Source organism: Macrotis lagotis, chromosome 4, assembly GCF_037893015.1.
Source record: "Macrotis lagotis isolate mMagLag1 chromosome 4, bilby.v1.9.chrom.fasta, whole genome shotgun sequence".
Classification (NCBI taxonomy): Eukaryota; Metazoa; Chordata; class Mammalia; order Peramelemorphia; family Peramelidae; genus Macrotis; species Macrotis lagotis.
The window spans coordinates 191,760,593-191,779,420 of NC_133661.1; the positions used below are offsets into that span (position 1 = coordinate 191,760,593).

An 18,828-nucleotide genomic window follows, 5' to 3' on the forward strand; every position below is an offset into this window, starting at 1 on the left:
AGAATTGAAGAATCTTGGAATAAATTCTTCAGACTAAATCTTTATATCATTTTGATGTGTATTTCTGTTTGATTTAGATAGCTGATTGGTGGAATTATTTTTTGTTAATTGGAAAGAAGATTGCTTAGTCAAATTATTGATAAATTGAAAATTTTCAAAATTTTCAAAGATTTTATTTTATGAATATTAATATTTAAACATAAATAAATATGTAAATATTTATATAAATAAAAATTTTAGAAATATTTATAAATTATAAATAAACAAAAATTTATTTAAACTATAAAGTATAACAATGACTTTATAGCGTATAAATAAGTACATTATTTGATCATCTGTTGTAACAACTAGAATTTACTTCCATTACATTCCATTTTCATGGATAGCTTAAATTTATTTTTCTAATTATTGATGTGCTGTTTTATTTTTTTAATAAAAGAAAAGTAAGGGAGAATTAAAAAACAAGAGATTAATGAAATATTAAATTCTTTTCTAGGTGAAGAAAAGAACAACTAAGTAAAGATTTAACAAAAGCTAAGTGCTCATATGCATGCATACTTAAAATACCAGAGAAGAGACATACACAGAAGGAAGCCATCAACATAAGGCAGATGTCAAGAATGGACAGTACTGCTGAATCAATTTTAGTCACCATAATGAAGACTCTAAGCTGACTCATTATAGATTTCATCAACAAAATTGCTTGGAAAGGGTTTTGAAGGAAGTTAGAGAAAGAGGTGAACAGATGGGCAGAGTAAGTAAGGTTCCCCTCAGACCTGTTGAAAAAATGTATATAAGGAAAATAGTAGCGTTAAAGATTTATTTGGCAACTCTCAAATGCACTTATAAAATAATAGTTGAATTCCTAAGTCTTCTGTGTTTGAGTTTTATTTCCATTCTACACTAGCTCCATGAGAGCAAAGACCATATTTTGTTTTAACTTTGCATCTGGTCAGGTTCCTAGCACAGGATTTTGCACACAGTAGACGCTTGAAAATGCTGAAATAATGAACAATAGGATGTATTTGATTGGTGTACGGGGGTAGAGTTGATTTTTACTATACAACTATTGGAAGGATAAAGTAACCTCTGAAAGCAAGGAAAGAAAACTGTAGGGTATGAACTTTGCTTCCCTCTCAATAAGATTACAAGATGAAAAAAGAATGATTTTTAAAGGGGTCTCCACCATCTTGGAGATTTCCAATAAATATTGGGCATTCTGATAACAGTAACTAATGTATTTCCCATAGTATCAAATATGATCTTTGACAAACTCTTATGATCCCAAGCCTTGAACAGTTCTCCAATTCCTTACCTCCAAAGAATGCTACTGATTGGTTAAGTATGTAAAGGAGCCTAAAAAGTTATAAAAACTCAAACAATATTCTAAAAAACTAAAACTGTCACTAGCTCAAGCAGTTTTTCTTAATGCACAAATAAAATGTGCCTTTCAGTCAACTACTCATTTTTTTTTAGGTTTTTGCAAGGCAAATGGGGTTAAGTGGCTTGCCCAAGGCCACACAGTTAGGTAATTATTAAGTGTCTGAGGCCGGATTTGAACTCAGGCACTCCTGACTCCAGGGCCGGTGCTCTATCCACTGCGCCACCTAGCCGCCCTCAACTACTCATTTTTTGTGGTCATGTTTTATAGAAAAGATAGTAGGTATGGTTCCTAGGCCTCTCAAGGAAGCCAGGTAGGGACATTTTCATATCAGATCAAAATGATATATGAAGACCAGGACAAATTTATTATTCAATGACCATGTTGAAGTAGATAGACCCCTAGACTAAGAAGACCTAGTTTTGAATTGTATTACTGATTCTTTCTAGTCTTTTGTACTACCTAGTTGTCTCTGGAGTAGTGACAAAAGATAGTCTCTGCTCCCAAGGAGCTCATAGTACATACAAATACATATACATATAGTTATATATAATAAAACAGAAATGATCAATAGAGGTAGCAATAATCACTAGCATTAAAGGGGGATCAAAAAAGGGTTCTTATAGAAGAAGAGATTTTAGAATATGAAGGAGACCAGGAAAGGGAGATGAGAAAGAATAGCATTCCAGAAACAGTGAACAAAAACTGAAAACTACTGGAGACTGGAGAATGTACATTGTTTAAGGAACAGCAAAGAGGCCTTTGTTACTGGATTGCAGTGTAAATGGAAGAGAATAAGGTATAAAAATTGAAAAGATAGGAGGAGGCTAGGTAGTAAAGAGATTTGAAAACTATTTGAGGGAGCTACTGGAGTTAATTGAATAGAACAGAGACATGATCAAAGCTGCACTTCAGGAAGATTAATTTCATGAGAATGAACTACAGTGGGAAGAGAACTGAGGCAGGAAAACCAACCAGCAGGTTATTGAAATAGTTCAGGTATAAGGTAATGAGGACTTGCATCAAGTTTGTAAGTGGTCAGACTTAAAATATAGGATAAGAAAAGAATGCATATGTAATTTAAAAGTGAGAATAGAGTATGATTGATTATAGGTGAATGCGGAGTGAAAAAGTGTGATTTTGAAAGAGGTTGGGAACAGGGAAGAAGAAAAGACTTAAAGACAAACTTAAGGTTTGGCATGTGATAAATTCAGTAAGGGACAGTGACCCAGCAGGAATAAAGGAATCTCAGTAAGCAACCCTAAAAAAGAAAGCAGCATCTCTGCATGCATATGAGTTGGATGTATAGTATTGATTGAGTCTTTCCTAGTTTGGAAACTAGGGTGAATGTAAAAATTAAAATGTTATTTGACAATTACATAGCATTTCAAGGTTTACAAAGTATTTAACTTCTCATTTGATCCTCTTAAGAACTCTATTAAGTATGTACTATAGGTATTTTTAGCCCCATTTTACAGATGTAAGGACCATTTCAATAATTCTAAAAATGAAGACAGATGATAATATATGTCAGATCTTTCCAGACTTCTTCGGACAATCAATTTGGAATAGGCCCATATTCCATCATGAAATAAGACTGACCAATAAGGATGAGGTCACTATACTCCAGAGCCATGACCTCCAATCTTTAATGTCAGACTTTAGTTTCAACATGTAAATATAAATCTGTCCCTACACAGATTGTAGCTTTCTTCACAGTGATTTTGAATGATGATTGGAGTGGCTGTGGAACTGAAGAAAGAAGAGCTTTGAAAAGGCAAAAATCCTTTCATTTCAGAAATCTATAAATAGCCTCTCAATGACAACTCAACAATAGTCAAGAAAAGGGTTAAAACACATTGAAAAGTGTTTCTTCAGGGAAAAAGAATAGCCACAAATTAAAGCACACATAAAACAGTTATGAAAAATTCAATCTTTCCTTGGTGACCCAAATGTCTTTTAATGATCAGTCATTATTATTTGAATCAGACTAAACCAAATTTCTGAAAAGATTTCAGAGATAAGCTTAACTTTGTGGAAATATACCAGAGAAAGAATAAACACCAGTTAGGCTATTGTAGCTTTAGAACACACAAGAAATGGTCATATTCTTGTTTTTGAAGCTCTTAATCAGTAGGATTCCTCCAGTCTGTACTAATAATAGTCAAGGGAAAAGTAGGGAAAGTGAAGATCCAGAATTCACATAGCAGCCTTTCTGGGGAGAGGTAGCATGAGGAAGCTGACAGTCAATCAACAAGCATTATTAAGTGCTTCCTATATACTGGGGGATACTAGGCTAAGTAAGAGCAATGTTCAAATAAAAGCATAGATAGTTCCTGCCCTCAAGAAGTTCACATCCTAAGACAAGAGTTAATGTGTAATGGTCTATATTCAAACAAAGAGAGATACTTTTAAAATAGAAAATAAATTCATAGGAAAGGCACTGAGGGGGTGGGATGAGGGTATTTACATAAAGGAAGCAACCAAGGCCTCCTGCAGAAGGTATGGTTTAAGTTATATTTTAAAAGAAGCTAGGAAAGCTAGGATTTAGAGACAAGTAGATTATTACAGGCAAGGCATGAAGAATATCTTCAATTAGAAATAAAAGTATTTTGTGCGAGGAACAACAACAAGTCTGTGTATCTGGATTGCAAATTTCATGGAAGGAAGTATAGTATCAGAATGCTGGATAGGTTGAAAGGGATGAGATGGCAAAGGGCTTTAAATGCCAAAGGATTTTGTATTGATCCTGAAAGTAATAGAGAACTAATGAAGTTTATTGAGTAGCTGTATTAGTGTTTTTGGAAAATCAATGTGAAAAGACTTGCTGTAGAGAGATCAATTAGAATTCCCTTGCAACAGTGCATATGAAAGAAGATTGTAGTAATTGGGTAAGTAAAGAGAAAGAACATACAAAAGAAATGTGAAAGTAAACAAGACAAGTTTTCACAAAAAATTGAATATATGGGGTAAGAACAATTCAGAAGTGGATTCCACTAAGATTATGATGATGAATGACTGTGAAGATGATGGTATCCTAGTTAATAATGGGAAAGCTGGGAAGAAGAAATAGTTTGGGGGTGGAGAGGGATAATGATCTCAGTTTTGGGTGTTTAAATTTGAGATGCTTAAGAGAAAAGAGATGGTGAAAGAAAAGAAGAGGGCCCAGAATAGATGGCTAGATCTGTGCTCCTGACAAGTTGGGTTTGATTATGGTCTCAGTTACTTAATAACGAAGTGATCTTGGGAAAGTTGAATAAAATCCCCAAAGTTATTAAATAATATGCCTTTTCATAAGGTTAGGATAGTGATTTGCACATAGTAAACACTTAACAAATGTTTATTTACTGACAGAATTTTTCTGAGCCTCAGTTTCCTCCTTTGTAAAATAAAGGAAATGGACTATATCAAGGTTTCTTAACCTTGTTGGTATAACAAGGCACTTTGGCAGTGAGGTAAAGCTTGTGGGTCCCTTCTGAAAATGATGTTTTTAAATATATAAAGTAAAATACATTAGATTAGGAGGGAAACCAATTATATTGAAATCTAGTTTTCAAAAAAAAATTTTTTTTAATGAAGTTAATGGACCTTAGGTTAAGAGTCCCTGTAGATCTCTAAGATCTCTTCCAGTGCTAAGTTTTAGAAGTTTTAAGGTTCAGGAAACCCTACTTATAGGGTTTAAAGTATATAACTTGTAGATCCAATTACAGAGCAAATAGAACTGACATCTTGAAACTAATAATAGGCTGCAATGACAGACTTATAGCTAATGCTTTGTCCTTCTACAACCTTCCATTTATATATTTCAATGGTTCAAAGGGATTATCCTTATGGTCTGAGACTCACATCAACATCAAATTAAGAGCCTACTATGTTTTAGACACTATAATGAGCAAGGGGATATGAGGTCAAAAAGAAAGCAGTCCTTAACCTTACATGGCTTACAGACTATTAGAGAGAGAAACAGTAGTTTCACAGGTGGGGATAGGAGGATGTAGTGCTAAATTGGGAATTAAGAAGACCTGCATGCAAATTCAACCTCAAATGCTTAGTAGTTATTTGATTCTGGGAGATTCATTTAACATCTCTCAGACTCAATCTGAGAATATGGAGAATCTGAATATGTGAATAGAAAAAAAAAAGAGAGAATGCATTTTCCAATATTTTCTAGATGTATATTCATTCATCTTTTTTACTTTTAAATACTTCTCTCTCTGAAAACCACAGAAAGTCATATTAAATCTCTACTTAGGCCCTGGAGTTACACAAACAAATATTTACAAGTTTTCCTTCAGTTTCCCAATCAGGTCAGTTAATTCTACTTCACACCAATTCCTAAATTGTAGCCTTTATGTTTTGTTGTGCTTTTAAGTCCGCTTTTTCTAATTTTGCGTTATTTTAATTTCCCATAGTGCCTTGGCAATGTCAAAAAGCAAAACTACAAATACAAGGAAGTAATCAGTTTAACTTATGTCACACCTTATTATTTTGGACAGTCTTGAAAACAGGAATGAACCAGAGCAATGGACAAAGTAGAAGCCGGATACATCGGTTCTGTGTAAATAGTCTTTAACCCATTTTTGCCTTATCTTTTTTAACACTTGCTCAGTTGCTTCAGGAAAAAAAAAAATTCTTGAATCCTCTCATCTCTCTCACTTTTCTTCCAAGTGTAAAGACGGGCATGAAAGCAATCCTGGAGATATAGCCATATAATGAACGCTAAAATTATTGTTTATGAATGAAATTATTGTTTATGAATGAAATTATGTTTAAGAACAACAGTCATCAAAAGAATAAACCTGAGACTAGGACAGCGGCCTGCTCATTCCCCGGGGAACCCTCGCCAGCGGATGAATCTTCCTCCTGTCATTTGCGCCTGCGCGGCAGAGCAATTCACAATCCCGCGAGAATAGCATGCGGAGTGCTATCACCATGGCAGAGATGGCAGAGGCGTCAGCGCAGGCGCTGTAGGCTACAGGGGGGTGGGGGTGGGGGAGGGGGTGGGGCTCGGCAGCCTGATCAGACCTCGAAAATCATAAGATCCATCTTCAGACCCGTAAAGATGGATAACAAGAAACGCCTTGTTTATTCCATCATCCAGTATCTGCGTGAAGAAATGCGGTTTGGCGGCCTCCACCCAGATATCCAGGAGAGTTTGGAGGCTGCCATCCAGTGCCTGCGGGCAGCTTTTGAGGTGACTGTTGGAGACAGACATCTAGCTGTTTCACAGACTCTGCCAGAAATGTTCGAAGTTATTACAGGGGAAAAAGTGACATCTTCCCAACCAAGACATTGTGAGCCCAACCCCCTCCCTGTTGAAGTTACAATGGAAGCCGAGAGACTCAAGACTGAAGGGAATGAACGGATGAAAACAGAAAACTTTGAAGCAGCAGTCGCTTGCTATGGGAAAGCAATTGAGTTAAATCCAGCCAATGCAGTGTATTTTTGCAACCGAGCTGCCGCCTACAGCAAACTTGGAGATTATGCAAGTGCCTTGGAAGACTCTGAAATAGCCATTGGCATAGACCCTTACTACAGCAAAGCCTATGGCAGAATGGGATTAGCCCTTTCAAGTTTAAAGAAGTACAAGGAGGCTTTAGTCTACTATAAGAAGGCCCTGAGGTTGGACCCAGACAATGATACGTACAAATCTTACCTCAAGACAGCTGAACAGAACATGAAAGAAATACCCAGCCCTACGGAAACCCCTGCAGGCTGTAACATAGCTGGCCTGCTGAATAGCTCAAACTTCAGGAGTGTGGCCACAAACCTCATGAATAATCCTCAAATACGACAGATCATGTCTGGGATAATGTCAAGAGGCCACGATTCTTTGAGACCTGAAAGAGATAGCTGCTCTCAAAATGAAGGCCCCAATCGCATCCAGAGTGACCAGCAATTTATTGAGCAGTTGGAGCAACAAAATCCAGAGTTGATAGAACAACTCAGAAATCATATTAGGAATTGGAACTCCAATGCCCACAATGATAACCAGCAGGAGTGAAAAGAGCTAAGGTTAGCACCATTGAGCATTGAGTCCTTTGATGTACAGCCTGGAAACCATGTGTTCTGCCATTTTTCCAGTTGGAATTTCCACGAGAGAGGAAAAAAAAATGATTGGACCTACATGTTAAGATAGATTCTTACTTTCCTTTTCTTTCTTTCTAAGTCTTTCCTCCATTACCCAAACCTCCCACCCCTCCCCCTAAAAAAGAGCTAGTCAAATATTAACACAAACCAGGATACTTCCCTCTTACTAGCTCTCAAAAAGTCACTTGCAGAAGCATAGTGGTTGGTTCTTAGCCCCATTAATTAGATGTTTCAAGTTTTCTCTTAAGAAGCCTCAACCATCTTGTGTTTGTGGGTCACACACACTAGCTATCTGGGTCTTTAGGGGTTATGTTCATCTTTTTCTTTTTTTCAAAGAGGAAAGAAATATATTTTCTTTCATGATTAGAAGTCAGCTTCTAAACACACATCTTTTCAAGTTGCCTGGTATTCCCAGTGCTTCTCCACTTGTTATTATAATATACATCAGCATTTACAACCTGGAGTATAAAGTTATTATCAGTGAAGTTAGATTATCTTGATAAATGGGAAATAGTTCGGTTGTGGATATGTATAGCAGTTTTTGTTAACCTGAATCTTTTATGGGAGTTGATTGTCTTACTAGGGTACATAAGACCAATTTCCATGACTTCAGATTCAGCATTTTGATAGGAACTTGTTTTTTCCTCAGATTCGTTTTGCCAGGGATCTCACAAACATCTAGTCACATAATCATGATTTATATCTGGTACCCATTGGTTCCTCATTCACCAAGTGGTGAGACTTGAGCTTCAAGCATCAGTCTTATCACTCATCCATTGCCTATTTCACAGTCCCCTTGGGCATAGGAAATGGGGGACACTAAGGTGTTTATTGGAGAGGAGTATCTGCACAATTTCTGCATTACTGTGCAAGGAGGGTGGGATTGTTAAGGGACAATAGAGATAGCAACCTGGATTGATCAGGTGCTGGACTCAGGAAGGTGCAGACATTTTATAGGAACTTGGCAGGGAGGGGAGGCTGCAGTTGTCCATCTTGCAGTGGAATTTCCTACCATGCTTATTGAAAATACTGGAGCCCTTCACTCATTATCATCAGATACAGTTTGGTAAAGTTGTGAAGGGAAAGAAGAGAAGACATATGAGTTGTGGAATTTATGATCTGGGGCAAGATGACAGTGTCTCAGTCTTGGATCTGGTAACTGAAAGGAAGGTTACATAGTTAGAAAAGGCAGATGTCTCCCTGTTCTTTCAGAGAGTCTCTGGGAGAAGATAAATTAGCTTTGAGTGTTCTAGATGACTAGTAGGAAATAAATGATGATCATCTATAATATATCATCACCCACAATACTTTTAATTCTTCACTTTTAACTGTGGTGAAGAATGTAACATATGGGGAATAAATATAAATTGTGACCTTAAAAAACAGTTATCAACTACTGAAGTCCTTGAGAGTACTAAGGAGAACCCTTTGGAAGTGACAAAAAAGTCTCCATTTATCTATCTGCATTATTTTAATGAAACTTGTTTATTCTCAAGTACCATGATTCAAAAGAGTTTATAAAGAATGAAAATGCCACTACTATTTCTTATTTAATTTAATGATTTAAACATTCTTAACTAGCAACACACAAAACTTACATTTCCTATTTTAAAAGCATCCAATATTTCAGACATTGGATATTAGTTTTATGGGCTAACCTGGGCCCTCTATTTTCCCCCAACTAAAAACAAATGTGTGTTTCTATTGAAAAATGTGTTTGTACTCCCAAAGAAACAACTCACAAATGCGCTGTACTCCTTATGTTCCATCATCTGTGATGGGGCCTATTTGTACTTAGTGCTCCTGAGGTGACTTTATATTTGAGCAAATTTATATAATACTTCATAAGATTTACAAAGTACTTCACAAAACCCCAGTAAGGTAGAGAGTATTATTTCCCTCTTTTTATAGGCATGACAATAGATTTAGAGAGATTGTCTATGAGCATAAACCTACTAAGTAAAGAGCTAATACTCAAATCCTATTTTTAGATCTAAAGCACTTTCTACTATAACATATAGGCTTTATTGTTTAATTTCTACTTCCTATCTTGCTCTACACTCATCCTATAGTGTCATATCTATCCCTATCTCCTACTATTCTCCAATCTTTACTTCAGTCATTTTTCTGTTATATATGACTTCATGGCTCCTTTTGAAGTTTTCTTGGCAAAGATGATGGAATGGTTTAGCATTTCTTTTCCCAGTCCATGTTACAGGTTAGGAACTGAGACAAATAGTTAAATCACTTGCCCAGGGTTATGCAGCTAGTAAATGTCTGAGGCTAGATTTGAAGTCATGAAGATGAGTCTTCCTGATGATAAACCCAGTGCACTATCTGCTGGGTTACCTAGCTGACTAGATTCCCAATTTTACTCTTAAAAAGTTACTGTCTTTTTTAGGAGTATCCACTAGCATGACAATGTGTGTAAAAGCTATGGAATCTGACACAAAAATATAGCAAAACACACAGACACAGGCACACACACACACACACACACACACACACACACTATACTCTGTCAACAGCAAACCAAGGGGAAGATAGAGTTACTGTTCCTTTGGATAATGGTTTCCTGCCAATGACCAGGAAATGTTTGACACATAGGGTTTGCCCAAGAGACAACCATTTGATACCAACAAAAAGGTTTACAACCTTTACAAGTTTACCTTTAGCCACATTCCAGAAGGAAATAGAGCTGATCCTATCTCAAGTCATTCACCAGCATTTTAGTATAGGCTACTTAATCTTTAACTAAATGTTGCATCACACTTCTTTGGAATCTCACAGATACTTTTAGGCTGCACATTTCAGACAGAAGTGGGTTGACTTGTTGTAGATGAAGAGAAGCAAAAAGGAATCTTATACATCTCTAGAGATGTGTAGAGAGAGTCATAAATCCTTGATTTTGATCTTAAATCCATTGTTCACTTCCAAATGTGAGCTTAGATGTACCATGTACTCTTCTAAGGTTCAGTTTTTCATCCAGAAACCAAAAAACACTTGCTAATGAGCATAAAACTCTTAAATAAATTTGAAAGTGTTTAGCAGGTGCTTCTTTGTAAATAATTATATCAAAAGCAATCATAATCCTAAAAAGACAGATGACAACCATAAAGTATGTCACAGACAGAAGACCTTCATTTTCTAATTAGAAAAATAATGTGTGTGTGTTTGTGTGTGTGTGTATACCTGTCTGTAAAAATATAGTAATACATGTACCCTTTTTGTTGACTAGTAGTTCATTAAGCAATTATCATAACTGCTTCTACCCCCATATTCTTTTCTCCTCTGTTTATAATCCCTTGGTTTATTCCTTCAGGAAAATTAAAGCAAAGAGAAGGAAAAGAAGACACTGGCTCTCTACCTCAATGGAGATGTGGGAAGGTTGAGAGCTAAAACCTGGTCCATATAATCTATAATGGAAATAAATTTCTGGACTTGAATCATATGACTTAAAATAATCATTCTACAAGCATAAATTGTGTTTATTCTCTGGATGTGAGGGGTTGGAGATAATATTACTATCTAAAAGTTACAGTGAAATATATTAAGCATAGCAACTAGATCCACAATTTCATTGATGTAGGTAATTCCTAGATGAAGAAACTTCTTATACCAAGGTAAATGACCACCTTTTCTTCAATTCATGATCTTCAAGTGTTACAAAGAACACTGAATAATTGGCTTGCCCAAAGTCATACAGACAGTGTGTCTCAGAAATACACTTCCTGACTTTATTCCACTGCACTATCCACTTCACCATAATTGCCCCAGAATGAAAAATAATGATTTTAAACCCCTGGAAACCTCTGAATCTATACATTATGGTTGTTTTGAAGTTATTATACCAACAAAAGTACTTACACAATTCTGTGATTTGGAAATGAATTATCCTTTACAAAATTTCTTAGAGATCTAATTAATTAATTAATTCATTCATTCATTCATTTATTTGCTCACTTATTCATTCATTTGTTTGTTTATGTGTTTGTTTATTTATTTGTAGATTTTTGCAAGGCAATGGGGTAAAATGGTTACCCAAGGCCACACAGCTAGGCAATTATTAAGTGTCTGAGACCGGATTTGAACCCAGGTACTCCTGACTCTAGGGCTGGTGATCTATTCACTGCACCACCTAGCTGCCCCAAGATCTAATTTATTTAATTGTAAATATAAATCCCAAAGAAAGATATTTTTCTCTTGGAATGGGATTAGACTATTCCCCTTATTTGCAAAGGATTCAATATGATTATTATCCAAAGGCCTAAAATAGACCAATCTTTTACAGTTGCCTTGATAGGTGAGTTATCCTCTAGACCTGAATGACCCCTGAAAATTGGGTTCTATCTACACTGATTCCTGCAAACGAAATCCTTAGTTTTTCTAACATTGATATGAAAAAGAGCCCAAATTTGAATGTGAATTTCACACTCTAAGAGAGTCAGGATGGTATATTGGATAGAATTGATAATGAAAGGCATGTTTCTTATTTTCATCTACTACATCATCCTTCAAATATTCCATCCTTATCCCTTTGTACCAAAAAAAAGGATTATTCTCATTTTGTTTTGAAGGGAAAATTAGTTAATTATTTATTAAGTATACTGTAGAGAGGACTTGATTAGGTATTTGTTGGACTAAGTAGTCATTGAGATCCCTTCCAAATTTGAGATTAATTAACTCTGGAATTGAACTCCAGAATTGGAAGGTCTGCTACTGAGCCATCTTAATACCAGCCTTTTTCAATGCAAAATTACAGATAATAGGAAAGCATACAGTTTCTTTCCTTCCCTTAATATCAATTCCCCCATTGCCTCCACCCCTCCCAAACCTACTTGCTTTCCAAAAGAATTTTTTTTCACTTTTAAAGTATAAAGTGTTATTATGGTAATACATTGAAGATGGTTGTAGAAAGTCAACTATTGTCTGATAACTTCATAATTATGGGTTCTGCCTCAGTCTCATTGAGGCATCAAAACAATCTCTGAGTTTATAATTCCACTAAAAGAGAAGACTTTAAATCATTTAGAGAGCCAGCTGTGTTGTACTTCAGCTGTGGATGCAGTCCTGAAGTGTACTTGGCATATATTCTGAGACAGGATCTAGACTGCTTATGCAAGCTAAATTTCCTAATGCTACAGAGGTTAAAAAAAATCTCATGGTGATTTTATATGCATTGTGTACATATATCTCTATATTCCACATGTTTATATTTTGTCACACATGCAGCTTTGCATGTATCTATAGAAAGAAAAATAAAAAGATAAATTTCTATGAGAAAGAATATAGGTGGAAGGGACATTTGGCATTATCTAATCTTCTACTTTATAGGTGAGAAAACTGAGATCCAATGCTGATATTTGAAAAGACCTATAGATCTGCTAGATCTGGTTAAATAATTTAAAAAAACAAGCAGCACAATAATACTGATGATATTATCAATTATATAGTTCTTTAAAGTTTTAAAGTGCTTATAAGTATTATTTCATTTTATCATCTTCACAACCTAAGGAGGTAAGTTCTATTATCATCTCAGTTTACATGTGAGGAAACTGAGACAAGCAGGGATTAAGTGACTTACCTAGGCTAAGTCAAGTGTCTGAGGCTGAATTTGTATTAAGGTTTTCTTGACTCTAGGTCCAGAACCCTATACACTATACAACCTTGCTTGCTGATTGGTTGAATGACTGATCTGAATTATAGTCTTTTGATTTTATTCATCCAGTGTTCTTTCTATTATTACATGTTCCCTTGCAGATATGTATGTATGTGTGTGTATACACACATAATATATGTATGTATATGTTCATATGTACATATTATCTCTTCCATTTTTTCCTGTTTTGTGTATCATATAAACCCTAGTTAAATTTAGAATCAGATTTAGATTTGGAGGCAACTGTGTGGTGCAGTGGACAGAGAACTGACCCTGGAGTTAGGAGGACCTGAGTTCAAATGTGACCTCAGACACTTAATAATTTCCTAGTTGTGTGATCTTGGGAAAGTCACTTAACCCCATTGCCTTTAATAAAAAAAAATTAAATATATTTGATTAGAATTAAAAGGGGCATTAGAAATTATCTCCATTGTACAAATGAGCAAACATTCTTGAAGTAAAAAAGTGAATAACTCAAGGCCACACAGATAAAGGCACCATTCTCTATAAGTTTTAAAGACTCAATTCTCTGTCTCTTATATTTCTCAACCCTTACCTCCAAGTCACATGAAAAATCTAAAGGAGTGAAGATACAGATAAAAAGACAGGAGCCAACAGTATATATATATATATATATATATATATATATATATATATATATATATATATATATATATATATATATATATCTTTAGAGATAATAGAACTCCACTGATTGCTTCATGCACCTGTGCTCACCTCCCAATATCGAATATTAACTTTCCAATTTGAAATGATACCCCTTTACTTTCCAGTAAATTAACAGCAGCCAGAATCATAGATGAATATCACCTAAATATTTTATATTATTAGACTCTTAATTCAAATTTATATTATTTCATTCCAACTTTCACCAGGTGAATATTTTAAAATGTGGCATTCTATTTCTCCATCTTTAGGGAATTTTTTGAAATGGAATGCTAAAAGATATAGAAAAAAGAGGATGAAGGATGTGAAAGTTGTGTGTGTGTGTGTGTAAAACAAAATAAATATTGGTTAGGTTAGGCATAATGTTTTTTAATTCTCATGATTTCCTTACAAGTCAAGTTTCCCCAGTAGCACTGCTTCAAAGCTAGGTATCAAGAAGGCTATGTTCACTCCTATCTATCTCCATTGGCTTTGATGAGATTATACTTCTGGGTATAAGGACTGAAAAAAATTTTTAAGTCTTAAGATAAATTGTTCCAACACATTTCTAGGGTTTATTTTTGGCTGATAGAGTTCTGTACTTTCTCTTATTACCAATTCTTTTCCCAAGTGTAAATGTCCTTCCTGATGATCATTTTTTTTTCCCTCTCAGCAGGCTTTCCCTAATTAGTTCAATCAATTTTTTTACTTGTCATCACAATTTCTGAAACACAGTTCTCCTAATCTGATTTTAATTTAATTTTTTTGTTTTCATTATTTTCAAGAGATTAAATTCCTTAAGGGCTAGGATTCTATTTACTCTTTAAATAGCATACAACATTCAGGTATAAGCATCTTCTTATGGGTGGATTACTTATTGCTTTTGTTTTTAGACCAAGAACCTGAGAATCAATTAACCAAAAAATTAATCAAACAAGTAATTGTTAAGCATTTACACTACATGCCAGGAAGTATTCTAAGATGTGTGCATAGGGGTCAGTGTTGTAGTACTAAGTTTGTATTCACAGGAAGTAAGGTCAAAACTTTGCTCAAGAATTCACCGTGTGACTTTGTGCAAATCTATTATTCTTCAACCCTAATATGGAGGGAATTTACTGGATAATCTTCTAGCTGTCAATCTATTATTCTATAATCTTGATTTACTGGAAAAAAGCATCAACTAAGAATTAAAAAGAAAATAATCCCAAGTTCTAAGTAGTCCTGGCTGTGTCAATAATTTACTAAAACTATGGGGGGGGGAATCAGCTAATCTATCTTAATCTCAGTTTTCTCATCTTCAAAAGTCAGAAATTGGAATAGAGACCCTCTGAGATTTTTTCCCAATTCTAAATTTCTATTATTATCTGATTCTGAATGAAAGATGAGAAACTGTACTTTGAAGTACCTTTGTGAATAGCAGCCTTAGTTTTGTCAAGAAGAAAACCAAGGGAAGATATCTAAACTACTAGAATTTTGATAGGGTAAATGGGAAAGAGGAAGACAAATAAATGTAAATTCAGTTCTCCTGGCAATGTCCCCTAAGTGGGACTTCTGTGGGACCACCTCTAGGTAGTGTACTAGAGAAATGCTGGGCCTAGAGGTAGGAAGACTTTTGTTCAAATTCACCTATATGATCCTGTGGAAGTCTTTTATCCTGTGTTTTCCTCAAATTTTCTCAACTGTGAAATGGGAATAATGATAGTGTCCACCTCCAAGGTCTGTCATAAGAATCAAATAAAGGAATACTTGTACAGTACTTAGGAGAATGTTTAACACAGAGTATATATTGAATAAATGCATGTTTCCTTCCTTTCTTCCCTAAATGTAGAATACAGTGAGAGCAGTTACATTTTCACCATCTCTTTTGGATCTTGGGGATTTAAACCTCAAATGCTATCCATGCCAAGTCATACATCTTCCATTTATGGTCTCTGACAACTGTTCTATACTGTTGTTTGAAAAGCTCAACTGGTGAGGAATTCATTACTTTCTCAGGCAAGCCTCTTGCCATTGATACCTTTCCAAAATGTCTCCTTCTCCAGGCTACCTACCCTTCATAAAACATGGATTTGAAGCTTTTTACATTTAATCACCCCTCTTCTGACACTCATTATGTTTACATATGACACCCAACATCATCGAGATCTTTATGCAAGTTTCTGATTTTATGAGAATTGGGTCAAGTACAAAGCTTCACTATGCTGCTCCATAAACAATCACCCCTAGGCTGACATGAACCTTTTAATCACTGTTTGGATCTAATTATACAATCAGTCCTGAATTCAAAACCAGTCCTGAATTCAAATAACTGTGACCAGTCTACCACACTCCCTCTTGTCCACAAGGATAGAAAAGAGTCTGTCAAAAGCCTCACTGAAATCCAGATCTGCTAATTTTGTAGGGTTCTTCCAATCATCCAATTTCTTAATGTAATAGTTTAAAAGAATAATAATTATTGTAACAGCTTTCAAATAGCACTTTAAAGTTTGCAAATGGCTTTACAAGCTTTTCATTTTATCACAATCCTGGGAGGTAAATGATATCACTAACCCCATTTTATAGATTAAAAAACTGAGACAGGCAATGGTAAAGTGACTTGCCCAGGATTACATTGCTAGTGAGGATATAAAATATAGGATGCTGGATTCAAATTCAGGTTTTCCTGATTCCATATTTATCTACCGAACCATCTGATATCAGTCTAACTGGTGAAAAAGAAAACAAAAGTTATATTATCATTGAAGCAATAATGCTGGAAAAATTCCATATATTTTGGGGATAGTTATTCCTTAGTAATGTATAAAACAATCATCCATTCATATTTTAGCTGTAATTATTTTTAATTGATTAGTGTAAGATACTTGAGAGTAGGGACCATTTTACAGTAAATTGCACAGTAAATATAGGATGTGAAGTCAGGATGACCTAAGCTCAGATCCAATTTCAGATACTACTTTCTTCAGAACTCTGGGAAAAGAATTAATTTTTTCTTATTTTCCTTATTGTAACATGGGAATAATAACTTCCCTTTGCCCTCCTTCCCCAGGTGGTTGTAAGTATAAAATGAGATATTTGTAAGTCCTTTGCAAACTTAATTGCTAGTCATTTAAAAAAAATTTATACCCTATTAACAAAAGCATTTAATAATTGTTTGTTCATTATCCAGTCAACAGAGAAAGCCAAGAGGAAAGTTTTGATTGAGGGAGGAAAAGAAGGAAAAATAAAGGCTAGACATGTAGGATATTATTGGGAGAGGGCAAGATCCATGTGGGTACACTGAAGATTTCATAGAGAATTCTGCATTGGACATCCCTGGCAAGCAAACACCTGCTTCCTTACTGAACTTCCCCAACATGATTGACTTCCTTAAAACACTATTCTGCTTACACACACACACACACACACACACACACACACACACCTGTTTTATAAGTAAGTTTGTTTGCAAACAGGAAGCTACAGAAGTGGGAGGGTGTGAAAATAGGCGATCTGGAGGACAACTCTGCAAAGGCAACAGCTCAGATGGAAATTCATTTAGAAATGCAGTCCACTTTGGTTAGACCAAATAGACCAAAAGCAAATAGTCACTAGCAGGCAGAAAAAGGGAGTTGATGCTTACCCACTCTAGCCAACTGCTGATTATAAACTACCTTGGCCTGCAGAGACATACGACAGGGCCCTCCAACCCCAGGGGAGCAGAAGAGCTTTTGCCAAGAAATGCTGTCAATGCAGCTGTAAAGTGATCCTGCTGGTGATAACAGTTATTTGATGGAAATCCACACACAACACCTGATGACTCTCCAAAGGTTCTATAAATAGAGCTGGGGTTTCCGTTGTCAGCTTACTTCCCCCCAGGGAGAGCTGGATCAAAACCCAGTCCGAACTTGGGAACATACCTCTGGCACTTGTGACAGGTCACCAGCAAGTCAGCCATCAGGGCATTCCATAGCCTTCCCAGGCAGAGAAGAGAGGGTCATTACTATAAAAAGTTGAGCTCCACCTCCCCAAAATCATTGACCCCAAGCAGGCCATAACCATATCTGGGAAGAAGAAAAGGCCTAATAGTGCTCTTCCTTTCAACTGTGACATTTGTTGTCTGCCTTCATCTTTTTTTCCTCTTTTCCTCTACAAGGGGATTCATGAGTGGCAACAATAGATGAGGCAGATTTGTGAGAAATGCAAATATGATCCTTGCATTCGCAGTAATTTTAGATTACTTAGCTGAGTACTGTGAGAAATAGCTTCCTGGTACTTGCTTGGAAAAAATGTCCTGGAGAACCAAGTCACTATAAAATGCACATCAAATTTTACAATAACTTTCTTTTCCTCCTTTTAAAGACTCAAATATATGTTGTGAGTCCTATGCAAGGTACTGTGCTAGATGTTATGGTATAAAATTTTAAAACAATGCAGTCTAAGCCAAAAGACATTTACAGAGTATCTAAGGAGTTTTGTTTCACTTCATGCTTCCTATAGAGTTTTGTGGTCACAAATGCTAATGAAAAATGAAAACTATCATTCTATGAATCAAAAGAAGAACAATGGTCCATCTCATTTTTATTTTCTAATGAAAATCCAGATTGTTGGCATACTGCTAAAGGCATTGAAGTCAAATAGGTAGGTAGAAGAAAAAAGAGAGTCTTAGACCTGTGGGTGGAGTTTTATGTAGAAAGAAGAGGTTGGTTTTATGGTTTCAGTGTGATGAAGAGGACACACGATAGAATAGTTCAGTGAAAAGAATGTCAAATCTATTCCTGATATTTGCCATACATGCTATCTTCAATATATTCTTTTTAATTTTCTGGGTCTCAGTTTCCTCATCAATAAGTTGAGATGTTAGGGGCCCATTTCTATTTGAGTTTGGTACCATTGTTGTGCAGATGGATCAAAAAACAGCCAGTCAACAAGTATCTAATAAGCACTAACTATGCATTTCACTATGTACTAGTTATACAAAGACAGAGGGACACCTAGTTAGCACAATGGATAAAACAGTGGACTTATAATCAGGCAGCCTCATATTTATGAGATC

At 35.5% G+C, this 18,828-nt stretch overlaps 1 protein-coding gene and 1 pseudogene across 10 annotated transcripts in view; one reads left to right on the forward strand and one right to left on the reverse strand.

The window, feature by feature from the left end:
* Positions 1-18,828, reverse strand: part of RYR3 (ryanodine receptor 3) — an 833,777-nt gene that overhangs the window by 687,696 nt on the left and 127,253 nt on the right. The window lies entirely within an intron of this gene.
* Positions 6,359-10,917, forward strand: LOC141521983 (small glutamine-rich tetratricopeptide repeat-containing protein alpha pseudogene; annotated as a pseudogene).